Source organism: Gopherus flavomarginatus, chromosome 4 (genome assembly GCF_025201925.1).
Source record: "Gopherus flavomarginatus isolate rGopFla2 chromosome 4, rGopFla2.mat.asm, whole genome shotgun sequence".
In the NCBI taxonomy this organism is placed as follows: Eukaryota; Metazoa; Chordata; order Testudines; family Testudinidae; genus Gopherus; species Gopherus flavomarginatus.
In genome coordinates this window covers 200,239,306-200,252,637 of record NC_066620.1, presented here as the reverse complement: position 1 = coordinate 200,252,637, position 13,332 = coordinate 200,239,306, and the positions used below count along the sequence as shown (strand labels likewise).

Genomic DNA, 13,332 nt, shown 5'->3' with positions numbered 1-13,332 from the left:
TCTGGAGTACTGTGTCCAGTTTTGGGCCCCATACCACAAGAAAGATGTGGAAAACTTGGAAAGAGTCCAGCAGAGGCTAACAAAATGATTAGAGGGCTGGAGCACATGATTTATGAGAGGCTGAGGGAACTGGGATTGTTTAGTCTGCAGAAGAGAAGAACGAGTGGGGATTTGATAGCTGCTTTCAACTACCTGAAAGGAGGTTCCAAAGAAGATGGATCCAGACTGTTCTCAGTGGTACCCGATGACAGAACAAGGAGTAATGGTCTCAAGTTGCAGTAGGGGAGGTTTAGATTGGATATTAGGAAAAACTTTTTCACTCAGAAAGTGATGAAACACTGGAATGGGTTACCTAGGGAGGTGGTGGAATCTCCTTCCTTAGAGGTTTTTAAGGTCAGGCCTGACAAAGCCCTGGCTGGGATGATTTAGTTGGGAATTGGTCCTGCTTTGAACAGGGGGTTGAACTAGATGACCTCCTGAGGTCCCTTCCAACCCTGATATTCTATGATTCTAAATTAAGAGGAAATCTGTTATCTAAGGAAATGAATCTTAGGAGCTACCTTTCAAGAAGGGTTTCATTAGAGTTGTACAACTACTGTACTCACTTTGTAGCTTCAAGTGCAGACATTGCTGCATTGCCCATAGACCAATATAATCTTCAGCCATGGGTAATTAATATTCAAGCTAAAGATTCTTTACTAAAAATTATCCTTCAGCCAGAGCCATTACCCATGCCCCTCACAGGCACTTCAATGAAGGACACTTTCTTCCAACACTAGGATATATTTTCTGTAAATGAAATTGAAATAATACCCAGCGGTAGCTCTGATCTGGACAGAGCACAAGATGATGTCTTTTCAAACCTTAAAAGGGAAAAGTGCCTTCCTGCTAGAGGTCCCAATTCAGCAAAATAATTAAGCCTGTGGAGAGTCCAACTGAAGTCAATGAGACTACTCACACACTTAAAGTACCTCGCTGAATCAGGGCCCAATCTTGATACTGCAGCGGTTGCCTAGAAGTAGCCTTCTGCATTACTAAATCTGAGGCTTGGTTTTTTCACTTGAGTGGCTCACAACATGTGGACAGTTGGCAGCGTGGGAGTTCTGAAGAAGCAGTGGCTTCAGTCAATTGTGGATGCGTATGCCGTTTTTGCAGGGGTCAGCAGCACCCATTGTGCTCAGTTAAGGAGCAGTGTTGAGAGGCTCCCATAGGAACCACAACCAGGTTGGCTGGAGAAGAGTTAACTACAACGTGAAGCCTCGAGTGCAAATACCCAGGGCTCGGGCACAAGCTTCCAAGGTATATATCCTACATTTGACGTCGTTTCCCTGGCAACTCCCCAAATGTTTCTCTTTATTCCTCCACATGTGCCCCCCCCCGCCCCAGAAGATCATACATTGTACCCGTCAGCTGTTTGGTTGGCTGAAAAGCATGTGAATTGCTCCCTTCCTTGTAGATCTCAGCACTCACCACAGCAGCACGTTAGGTGGCCATTAAGCCACCTTACCTGACCCACAGTCCATGGAGTTATATTTCATCACATATACTAAGTGCCATGTCCTTATGGGCTCTCCTTGTGAGAGCACCATAATGCTAACCATAGTGATGGGATCAGCTGTTTCTGCTATACCATATGTCTGCTACAGGGATGAGGGGGAGGAAATGGGTTAATAATAGTGCTGCTATTTATTACAACTATTTATTTATTTATATTGCACTTTAAAGAGGGTGTTTGGAAGTCTGAGCCTCAGAGACAGAAAGGTGGTTTTTGTAAGAAACTTCTTTTAAACAAAACCAAATATGAGACTGGAGCAGAAAATGTAAATCCTCACTTCTTTACACAATGGGCTTGTACAAGGCTCTCTGCTCCAGGCCTCCAGTCAAGCCCATTCCTGTCTTCCTTTGTGCCCTCAGGGCTGGCTCCCTCTCCATCCATAGCTCTGCTGTTAGCCTGGCACCCCGATTCCCTTTCCTGTCACCTGCTTTTCTGCCTCTTTTTTTTTTAAATAAAGGAAGGCCACACCACACACATCACCAACTTGAGAATTGCAGTGCTCCCGACGAGCCTGCCTCCATGGGCCCAGATACGCTGCTCTACCAGCCTTATGAGTGTGCTGGGTCTGCTAAGCAGGGACTATAACTCCCGTCAGCCTCCCCTGCCCCCTCCCGGCTGGGTGCTGTTTTGAAAGCAGCAGTTGCAGAGCTAGCAAGGAGTAACAGTGAAGCTGGATGCAGAGGCTGCAGAGTAAGTCAGGCACGGCAGGGAAGCTGAAGACAGAAAAGATTCCCTGGGTAGGGCTGCCCGGGGGGGGGAGTGAGGAGGCAAGTGGGTCAATTTGCCCCAGGCCCCGGATCCCGCAGGGGCCCACACAAGTGTTTTCAGGGGCCACAACAAGAGTTTTCAGCAGGTCTTTCAGTGCCGCCAAACACACCTGGAGTAAGTGAAGGACCCGCTGCTGAAGTGCCCGAAAGACCCGGAGCAGAAGGACCCACGCCCTGAATCCTCTGGAACTGTATGCACAGCTGCATGTGGAACAGGGAGTGAATGCCAGCTGGTGCAGGTCTCAGTGGGACTATTGGGGGAGCAGCAGTGGCTTAGCTGGGAGCCATGGCTGGCACGACTCCCGCATTTGGGGAGGCGAGGCCTGAGCACCAGGGGGCTGCCAGTGCCCAGACCATGGTCCCGCCCCCTGCTTCATCCTGAGGCCCACCCCACTCAGCCTCCTTCCCCTCCCCACAAGGCCCTGGCCACGCTCTGCCCCCAGCCCCACGCCCGCCACCATCCCCACCCACACCTCTTCACCCCCTCCCCTGAGGCCCTTGTGCCCACTACTTGTGCCTCTTCTCCCCCTCCATTGAGGGCCCCTCACATGCCACCCACATCTCTCCCACAAGGAGCCCCCCGCCGCTCTGTCCACCTCCCTCCCCCGAGGGCCCCCACCACCACGGGTGCCTCTCTACCTCTCAGAGGGTGAAGAGGCATGAGCAACAGGTGGGGCAGGGGTGCAGAGAAGGGGGTGAAGTGGTGTAATAGGTGGGCAGGGGAAAAGGACAGAGAAGCACGTGCAGCAGGTGGAGCGGGGTTTGGGGGAATAAGTGCAGCATGAGCCCCCAAAGGCAAGAGCCAGGAAGGGGGGCCACACATGGTAGACCTCAGGTAACAGTAAGCAAAGGAATATTTTTTTCTCACCTGACTGGCCCATGAGTCTCTCTGCCCCCTCCCCCAAGGGGACATGGGGGAAGAGCATGACACTGGAGTAGGGCCTCGGGGTGGTGGGTGGGTGGGGCCACGGCCCTGGCACCCTTTTGGTAGTACTTCAAAGGCAGCAGGGAGGTGCGCCAGAGCCTGTTTGGGGAGGCTTAGCTTCCCCAGGCCTGTTATACCTGCCACCCATGCCGTGAACTAGTGCAGAGCGGCCACAAGGAGAAATACTAACTTAACCTGGCTTGGAATTGATGGATTGGCAACTGGTTAAAAGATAGTAAACAAAGGGTAGGAATAAATGGTCATTTTTCAGAATGGAGAGAGGTAAATAGTGGTGTCCCCCAGGGGTCTCTACTGAGACCAGTTCTGTTCAACATATTCATAAATAATCTGGGAAAAGGGGTAAACAGTGAGGTGTCACAATTCTCAGTTAATACAAAACTACTCACGGTAGTTAAGTCCCAGGCCGACTGCAAAGAATTACAAAGGGATCTCTCAAAACTGGGTGACGGGGCAACAAAATGGAAGATGAAATTCAATGTTGATAAATGCAAAGTAATGCACATTAGAACATATAATCCCAACTATACATATAAAATGATGGGGTCTAAATTAGTTGTTACCACTCAGGTAAGAGATCTTGGAGTCCTTGTGGATAGTTCTCTGAAAACATCCACTCAATGTGCAGTGGCAGTCAAAAAAGCGAACAGAATGTTGGGAATCATTAGGAAAGGGTTAGCTAATAAGATAGAAAATATCATATTGCCTCTATATAACTCCATGGTATGCCCACATCTTGAATACTGTGTGCAGATGTGGTCGCTTCATCTCAAAAAAGATATATTGGAATTGGAAAAGGTTCAGAAAAGGGCAACAATGGAATGGCTTCGGTATGAAGAGATATTAATAAGACTGGGACTTTTCAGCTTGGAAAAGAGACAACTAAGTGGGGATATGATAGAGGTCTATAAAATCATGACTGGCGTGGAGAAAGTAAATAAGGAAGTGTTATTTGCTCCTCATAACACAAGAACTAGGGGTCACCCAATGAAATTAATAGGCAGCAGGTTTAAAACAAACAAAAGGAAGTATTTCTTCACAGGCAACCTGTGGAACTCTTTGCCAGAGGATATTGTGAAGGCCAAGACTATAACAGGGTTAAAAAAAGAACTAGATAAATTTATGGAGGCTAGGTCCATCAATGGCTGTTAGCCAGGATGGGCAGGGATGGTGTCCCTAGCCTTTGTTTGCCAGAAACTGGGAATAGGTGACAGGGGATTGATCACTTGATGATTACCTGTTCTGTTCATTCCCTCTGGGGCACCTGACATTGGCCACTGAAATGAAACTTATGAAACTTGCAAGCTTCTTTCTGTTTGCTCGACTGGAAACTGGCCTACAGACGGCACCTCGGGCACTAGGCCTGAAAAGCCCTGACTCTTGTTTGGACTATCCCAGGGCCCAAACATTTACCTCAGCGCTCACATGAACTGTAACAGTATAAGTCTCTATATGTAGGCCGTCTGCAAACTTTCCCTTTCCTGCCAGCCCGAATAAAATACCCTTTCACATAGCCATGTGTCTGAGTGGTTATTGGGACCCACCGGGGCTAGTGCCTACAAGGTCTAGCTCCTGAAGCACCTACACTGCTTGTGTCAGTTGCAGTACACATGGCACACTACTGGCACCACAGGGTTTAGTGTACTCCATTACTGAGCAGCCCCAATGCGTGTTACATGCGGAATGGGTGAAGACCTTTATCTGTCCCAGTAAAGCTCCTGCTCCTTCAAAGACTTAAGCTTTAACTCCCAGTCAGACTCCTAATCTAGCCAGCACCACTTTCCATAAGCTGGATGGGTAGAGGAGGGAGGCACTCAAGAGAGTGATTTCCTCCTCTTGCGAGTGATTCATTGAAGACTCTGTCTCAGTAAGAATAAAGGGCAGAGAGGTAATTAATTCATTCTAGAAGCTGCAAGCTTTTGACAATAGGAATGCTGGCACTGTACATCATTTGTGATGGATCCCAGTAAACACTGGCAGACCAACTGTTCTGAAAGAACTGGCAAACACCAGCTGACAGCCACTTTAGTTTATTTCTGCAAAGAAGGAACACTGCTGCCAGCTGTTGTGCAAACTCGTGCACTGCCATCACGTAGGCCAGGCACACTTGAGAGAAAAGCCAATTCAAATGTTGGGCTAATGTGCCAGGCAGAAGATTCTGCACAAATGGCAACTTGTGCTGAATTATAACATGGCAATTTTGGCAAATGTGGAACTTGAATGAGATGAACGAAGCATCTTTCCTTTTAGGCCTGGGGTCAAGTTTAAGCTGGAGTTTTTAAGAGACAAAAGCCCTGACTTGGCTGTTTTCAGATTCAGTCTTGCTGAACATTGACACGAAGCATGATGCAATGTCCTAAGGTTAGTGATTTTAAAGCTTGTTGAAATGTTCCTGGATCAGACAGGGAGAGTGAAAGGCAGAAGGCTGATGCAGCAGTTGCAATGTTTATACTTTTTATTAACCATTCACTCCCCCTTCACCCCAATTTAGCAGTGTCAGGTGCTCCTTAGAAGCCAACAGCCCCAGAGGGAGAGGAGTGTAGCTGTGACAGGGGACACTGTCCTGTTGTTGGTGTTTGTTAAAGTACTTGCTCATGCTGGATTTTTCAGTCACTATGAGTAATGTGTCTGACTAGGTGCCTGTCATCTCAGGGACAAAGGTGGAATTAAAATGAACACTAAGGCTGGGATTTTTAAAGAGGCATAAAGGAGTTGGGATCCTAAATCATTACTGTGGAGCTGGATGCCTAATGCTCTTGGGCCCCTCTGGAAATCCCAGCTACAGTGCCTATCAGCTTATCCTACTGTGCATTTAAAATCTCCCAAAAGTCATGTATCTCCCATCTTATGACTGGTTCCTGCATGTGCAGTGCTGGAGCCATATGTTTAGTTCTTCACTCAGTTGGGCAGTTTGGTTTTGAAAAATTATTTTTCAGCTTTCCCTGTACCCTTGCCTTTCCCACACAAACTGGCAAACAGCTAGTGTCCCAGGGGCAAAAATGTACAGACAGCCGGCGCCTTTGGCAGCAGCAGCAGGAACAGTTCTGTGAAGCATTTGGCTGGGTTTGAGCTCAGACACTCTTTAATGTAAGTTTCCAAGATGCCAGGGTTCCCTTTTTTGCTGGTCCTGATTCAAATTATGTTCATCTTGAACACAACCCTGTAGCAGAAGAGACCACTGCTTCATTGCAGTGCTTCCATCAATAACAGCAGCACACATGCCTGTTGTACAAATCATTTGACAGCTCTAGAAATGATGTTTCAGTTCAAGAGACTGCTTTGCTGCTCCGCTCAGTTCATTTTATTATGTCACTTAATCCAGATTTTCATTTGCAGTGATTTATTTTCACAAACCCCATGACCCCTGCACAATTATTACAAAACAAAAACAAAACAAAGAAGATGTGCAAATGACCTACTGAGTCACATAATCCAAATGCACAATACAGGATTGTTCCTATTGGATAGTTTATGCAAATTTTCTCCAGTCTAGTTTTCAATGTGCCAGTCAAATCACTTATGACACACAGGAATTTCCCAACCTGAGGTCCATCTAGTCCCGTTTCCTGTCTCTGACAGTGGCCAGTACTAAATGCTTCAGAGGAAGATGCAGGTAACCTCCCATTAGGCAGAACTGGGATAATCTATCCTCCACATTACAACTCAGAAATCCTAATAATTTGAGAATGGTTTAATGACTGAAGCATAAGGGTTAGTATCTCTTTCAAAATGTGTTAGTATTAATTAGCATAACATTGGCTATTCTCTACCTAGGGTCCAGGTTCTTTTTGAATCTTGCTAAGGTTTTGGCCTAGATGAGATATTGGTACAAAAAGAGTTCCACCATTTAGTTACATGCTGTGGGATACTTTCCTTGTATCGGTTTCGAATTTGCCACTTTTTAATTTAACGTGGCCTTCTACTTACATTATGAAGCTGGGAGAACAGAAAACTGCCCTTGGGAGAGTATTCCACAGCTGAATAAATCTAGCATCTGGTAACTTTTCTTGCTAGACTTAATTTTCGCACCTTCTATTTCATCCCATGGCCCCTGGGTTTAGATAGGCCACTTTTATTTCAGTAAATAATTCCTCTTCTTCCTGGGTGTTTAAAACAAATATTTAAAATACTTCAAATATTTTATATGGTTATGTTCCCTCCAAATCAAATGATACATGTATAACTTTTTAACCTGTCCTAATAAATTAATCCATCCCTCTCCCTCCGGCCTCATAAAAAGAGAATGACGTTAAAGCGAACTGCTGAAAGGCCTCAGGATTAAGTGTTAATCTTATTGCCTCATACAAAAGTATGTTCAAAAGAAATGAGAAATAGTGCTCTTTAATTTTTCATATGTAATTTCTAGGCAGACTGAAAATAATAGCCTCTTTCCAACGGCTGTTGTATGAATCACTAAAGAAGGCTCCAGAAACAAGGATTCCATTTAAATGACTGCTTTGTTGCTCTGCTCTGCCTCGCTATTATTATGCTACCAAATCCAGATTTTTAGTTGCAGTGTACTGTGACCAATGAAACCTCAGTGCTGCTACGGGCTCTCAAAGGGTGACAAACAATTTTAAAGGAGCACTTCCTCTCTAACAATCACTTTTTGAAAACAAATTTGTCAGCTGCATTACAGACACTTTAGATTATTTAAAATTAGCTTTTAAACAATTTATCTGATTTATTTTTACATATTTGTTTACTCTGCCTTTTTCTCAGCTTGGACAGTGAAAAGGAGACCTGAAGAAGAGCTCTGTGAAGCTTGAAAGCTTGTTTCTCTCATTAACAGAAGTTGGTCCAATAAAGGATATTACCTCACCCACCACCCTTGGCTCTCTAATATCCTGGGACCAAGAGGGCTATAACAACAGTGCAAACAACAAGGACAAAACTCTAGTTAGTTTCATTTCTGGGTTCTCTTGCACTAGCAGCTAATAGAACTTAGAGTTGAACATAGGATTGCAAATCAAACTGAATGAAATATGGGGGAAGGAAATAGGGCGAAATTTTCAAGTAATTTCTGCAGTTTTCAAAAAGGAATAATTTATTCTAAAATTTTCAGTTTTTACATTTTTCATTTTACTTTCCAACCACATCCATCTTCCTTTTTCTCTTTCCTCCCTTTAAAAAGGGAAAGGAGAAAAAACAGAACAAAACAGAACCAACCCATTGCAATTTTTTGTTTTCAAATTTGATTGGAAAAAAAGTGGATGGGTGGGAGGTGAATACCAACCCAAGAAAATAAAAAATGTTCATGAACATTTCTGATAGAGGAAAAAAAGGCCATTTTTCAAATGAAAACATTTTGTGTTTGAAAAAAAATTGGTCAGCTCCAGCTGGTGGGAGGATGGGAGTAATTAAATGTTTGCTTATAAAAAAAAATAGTTTCCAGTGGATTTTTTTAAAAAATTCTGAAAATATGTTCACTGATTTTAGATGTTTTTAAAAGCATTTTTCTTTAAACCAAACTTTGGGTCAAACTTGAACCGGCAGTGTCCCCTTTACATGGGCAAAATTGTAACTGTCCAGTTCAGGGATTCTTCTGCTCCTGCATTATATAGAACACTTTAAGATGAATCCTCATATGCATCCACCTACTTTCTCTGACTATTTTGATTCTCAACATATTTAATTCTATGAATCAACAGGAAGGGTTTTGGAGGATTAGAGACTATAGCTGTGAGTTTTGCTGGTCTAGCTATGGCAATGTTTACAACATGGCTAGTCTATTTTCTGCCCAGGGTAGAAACAGATTGGCCAATGCTTACAATCCAGCTGCTTGCTAAAATAACTCCTTGTGTGGTAAGAGTCCAACATAAAATAAATAGCTTCTCACAGCCCAATTTCAAAGAGAACAAATAAAAAAGTTGAAGCATCCTACAGCCAGAATCCTCAAGTAACAATAAGAGGTGGACCATCAAGCAAGGGAGGGAATGATGGCTCAGGGGATTAGATAATGAGCTAACCGACCTTTTGCCTCTAAATTATGGATTCAAATCCAGCCCAGGTTGGTAGTGACAGAGTTATCATCCAATGGCTGTTCAATGGCCTACACAAAATCAGTCTGCTGGTGTCAACTTACTAGGGAACTGGTGGGTCTACTTCACAAAACTTCCATCTCCTTAGTACCTGCCTTTCTCACTCCTAGTTGTACCCATTCCCTAAAAGAACAAGCCTCCAACCTTCCACACCCACTCTGTGGTATCACAGCAACCTAACAGTCCTGCTCTGTCCTGCAGTTTCTCTTATATGAGCCTGCCAGGCTACAATTGGCTGCTCCTCTCAGCCCCTTTCTAATTGGCTGCCTCTGTCGCAGCCTGGTTGCTAGTTTTACCCTGCCAGCTGGTTGCTAGTTTTACTCTGGCCTGACTTTTAATGTTCCTTGCCTGAGGGACAGGTTGAGAACCTGAAACAGGCTGGAGGTGGGTCATGTACGGAGTAAATGGAAAGGATGGAGGGCTCTGGCATAGGCAAGAGAAATTGGGTCAAGACATTAATATTCGCCTATTTCCCAGGAAATTGGCTTTGTTTGTTCACTTGTTCCTGTTACAAACCATTTTAGCTCTATGTTTGATGTAGGTATGTAAATAAAAGTTACTGTTCACTTCACTTGTGTGTGTGTGTGCGCCTTGTTTTCTGAATATGATCAACATGATACATCCCATAGGCTTGGGATGGGGGTATCAGAATTCTCAACACATGGCTGACTTCTTAAAAGGCTGGAGCCAAGGAAATGTAATCAATTTCCTCTCTCCCACAACCCCTTTCTCCACCCCGAGTCAATGCATTTCCTAATATGTCTTAAAAATAAATAAAGCAAGCATTCATGACAATGAAGTGAGCTGTGAAATAACTGTCACTGTCCAAAGCGCCAGAATGAAAAATGGAAGATAAGTTAACTGAAACTTCTTTATGGCTTTAACAATTTAAGTGTCACTACAGACAAGGGAAACAAAACTAAATTGACACTGAAGATTAGCGCAGCGCTTTCACTACCCCTCTTCCCCTATCCCCAGCAAACAGCCACCACTGGAAAGCATAGGAGTATTCATTCCTCCAGAGAAATGATGCATAACACCTTATAAATGCTGAGAGCAAGAGAGTCAGAAACATTGAGGAAGGAATTCTTCCCCAAACTTTACAGAACTTTTACAAAATTACTTCAAACGTTAAAACCTGTAACGGGGCTCACTTACCACTCTGGCACCTCCTGCCAGCTGTCATGGGAATTAACACTGCTCACCAGGGCACCCTCCTCTGGTGATGCCCTGCTGCCATCACATTTGTTCCAGGACCTGCCCCCCTCCCAGGACTCTTCATTGATACTGCCCTCCGGCAGTGCCACACTCTGTGTTCCCCCCTTCGAGGGGACCTGCAGTCTCTGTCCAGCCACTCCCTCAGTGGCAACTGCAGTCCATTGTCCTGGGGCTGCTTCCCATGTGGCTCGAGGGTTACCAGATGTCCCAGTTTTATAGGGACAGTCCTGATTTTTGGGTCTTTTTCTTATGTGAGCTCCTATTACCCCCTACCCCATCCCGATTTTTCACATTTGTGTCTGGTCACCATATGCAGCTCCAGCACCCTCTTCTGCCCTTGCCTCAGCCTGCAGGGCCTAGCAGTCATCCAGGAGCTCTCTCTAGCTCCCCCGGTCCTTGCTTGCAACACTGCTCTGTCTTAGGTGCTGGCACTCCTTCTTCCTGCTAGGAGCCTGGTCTTCTCACTTGGATCTCCAGTCAGCTACTGAACTCTGCTCTGCCCTTCAGCCCTTCTTATATGAGCCTGCCAGGCTACGATTGGCTCCGCCTCTCCACTACTTTCTAATTGACTGCCTCTGTCACAGCCCCCATAGGGCTGCTTTTAACCCCTTTTCTGCCAGTGATGGGCAGCTGCCCCATCACAGCACTCCATAAAACTCGAAATACAGTAGTTAACATATAAACAAAAACATTGCACAAGGATGCCCTCAAAGTGCATTAAAACTTTCCTCAGCACAACACCCCAGCCAAACGTGTTAACCTTGAGGGCCCTCCCCAGCTGTCTGCTTTTCAATCAGTATGTTAATGTTAGCTACAGGAGATTGAAACCCACCAAGGTGTCTCAACAGAAGTATGTGGCAATGCTCTATTGAGCTTTTCCAAGGGCACCATCACATCACAGTAGTGTCCTTCAGCACAGCCCCCAATCTTCTTCCAGATCTCTCCTGTTCGATGATGTACTAACACACAGCATCACATATTTCCCTGCACTGCGTGCACATGGGTTGGATCTGGCTGCCTGTACATGTTTTGAGAAACAGATCTGTCCTGGGACTACTCAGAGTGGGAGTATTCTCCTTTAGCTTCACATATATTCTGCAAGGCACAGCATGCCAAAATAATCCAAACCCTATTGGCTACATTGGCATCCAAACTGGTCCAGAGGCATTACCAGTGGGCTTTCAGTCACCCAAAGGCACACACTTAGCCACCTTTCTGGAGCTGCTAAATCTGTCATGAACTTCCTCTTTTCTTGAGTCAGCGATGTCGGGGTACAGCTTCATGAGCTACAGTAAGAGCAGGTATGTGGGGTCCCCAAAAATAAATGTCAGCACAGAAACATTGTACATAACCACATCCTCTTGGGGGAATAAAGTCCTTGTTCTTCCCAGCAGTACAACTTCAACCTCCTGAGCACCATGGCATCATGGACCTTTTTGGTGTCCCCAATATTCATGTTCATCAACCGACTCCTGTGGTTTCCTATGCCTTGGAGAACCTGTGAATAGTAACTTTCAGTTCACGTATTCCCTGGCCCCTTTCTGTGGGCAAAGTATAGGGATGTGTGTTCCATAAATGGCTCCACAAAATACAGAAACCCATCCTCTGAAATCCCACAATAATTTCAGGGATTTCGGTTATGGCAAGCATGCACGGATAGATCACAATATTAATAGCCTGGCAAACCTATGCAGCCACTGCTCCAACAGTTGACTTCACAACTCCAAACAGCTTTGCAAGTGACCAATAGCTGTTAAGTATTGCCAGCTTCCAAAGAACAATAGCCACTGGTATGGATTTCAGAAATCGAGTTGTCTGTGCTGGAGGGTTGGTGCAAACTCCTCACACAACTCGATGAAGGTCTGCTTCCTCATTTTGAAGTTCCGCAGCCACTAGGAAACATGGGCTGATGACAAGTTGTGGTTCCACCACACCAAGTTGGTTCTTTGGGACCAGAACTAGGCAGTCCATCCATGGACATAACTCAACACACCCGTTCCTTGGGACCACCATGGATTTTCATTCCCCCTCTGGATCAACCATCTTCGCTATCTCAAATTTTTCTAGACCAGTTCCATCCTGGATCCGATACTATATCGCATGAACATTTGTCCAGTGAGCAGTAGCAGAACCACATTATCATACACTTGCTCCACATCTCCAGTGCTGTTTGGTAGAAGGGAGAGATGACCAGAACCTGCTAACACCAAATGTATGAAGGTGATGTACAGTACCAGCAACATGCAACAAGGTGGTTCCCATTGTGTCTCCTGTAACACATAGGACTCTGGGATACTGCCCCTGAAAAGGTAGTACTATTGTCACATACTAAAAAGGGGTAGCGTGGACAGTATGTGCCTGTGCCCAACTCAGCATATGAGGATATTTAGTATGGGTACAGAGTTCATGCGCTGGAGTACATGGACAATACCTAGGGAAGCATGCAAGTGTAGACATAGCCTTTTTGTCTACCTCATTCATCTCTTGGCCATATGTGTTTAATATGCCATCTAAACAGGCAACAGGTGATGCAAATAGTGTGTGTCTTACGCACTGGATTCAATGCAAGATGATATATGGACTTGTGTGAACCAATATGAAAGTTCTCCTTTTATATATTATGAACATATACTATACCTATATTACCTGTATAGACATAAGAGATATATAGCGCATGCTGTCAAAGTATCTGAAACATGTTCTTTCAAACAAGAAAAAACAAAAAGCTCATAATGAAGCACTGGAATCTTGGAGCAGAATATATGAAAATACGAAACTTGCATCCCACCAATTACATGAACTCCATTG

General features: G+C 44.9%; 1 long non-coding RNA gene across 1 annotated transcript; it reads right to left on the bottom strand.

Annotated features, from left to right (window-relative positions):
- Window positions 1-6,540: 6,540 nt before the first annotated feature.
- LOC127049814 (uncharacterized) lies at window positions 6,541-12,770 on the bottom strand. The gene is made up of 2 exons (XR_007774071.1): window positions 10,465-12,770; window positions 6,541-7,365 (listed from the first exon to the last, which is right to left on the bottom strand). It is a non-coding gene; the product is annotated as an uncharacterized LOC127049814 (long non-coding RNA).
- Between the last annotated feature and the right edge of the window lie 562 nt (window positions 12,771-13,332).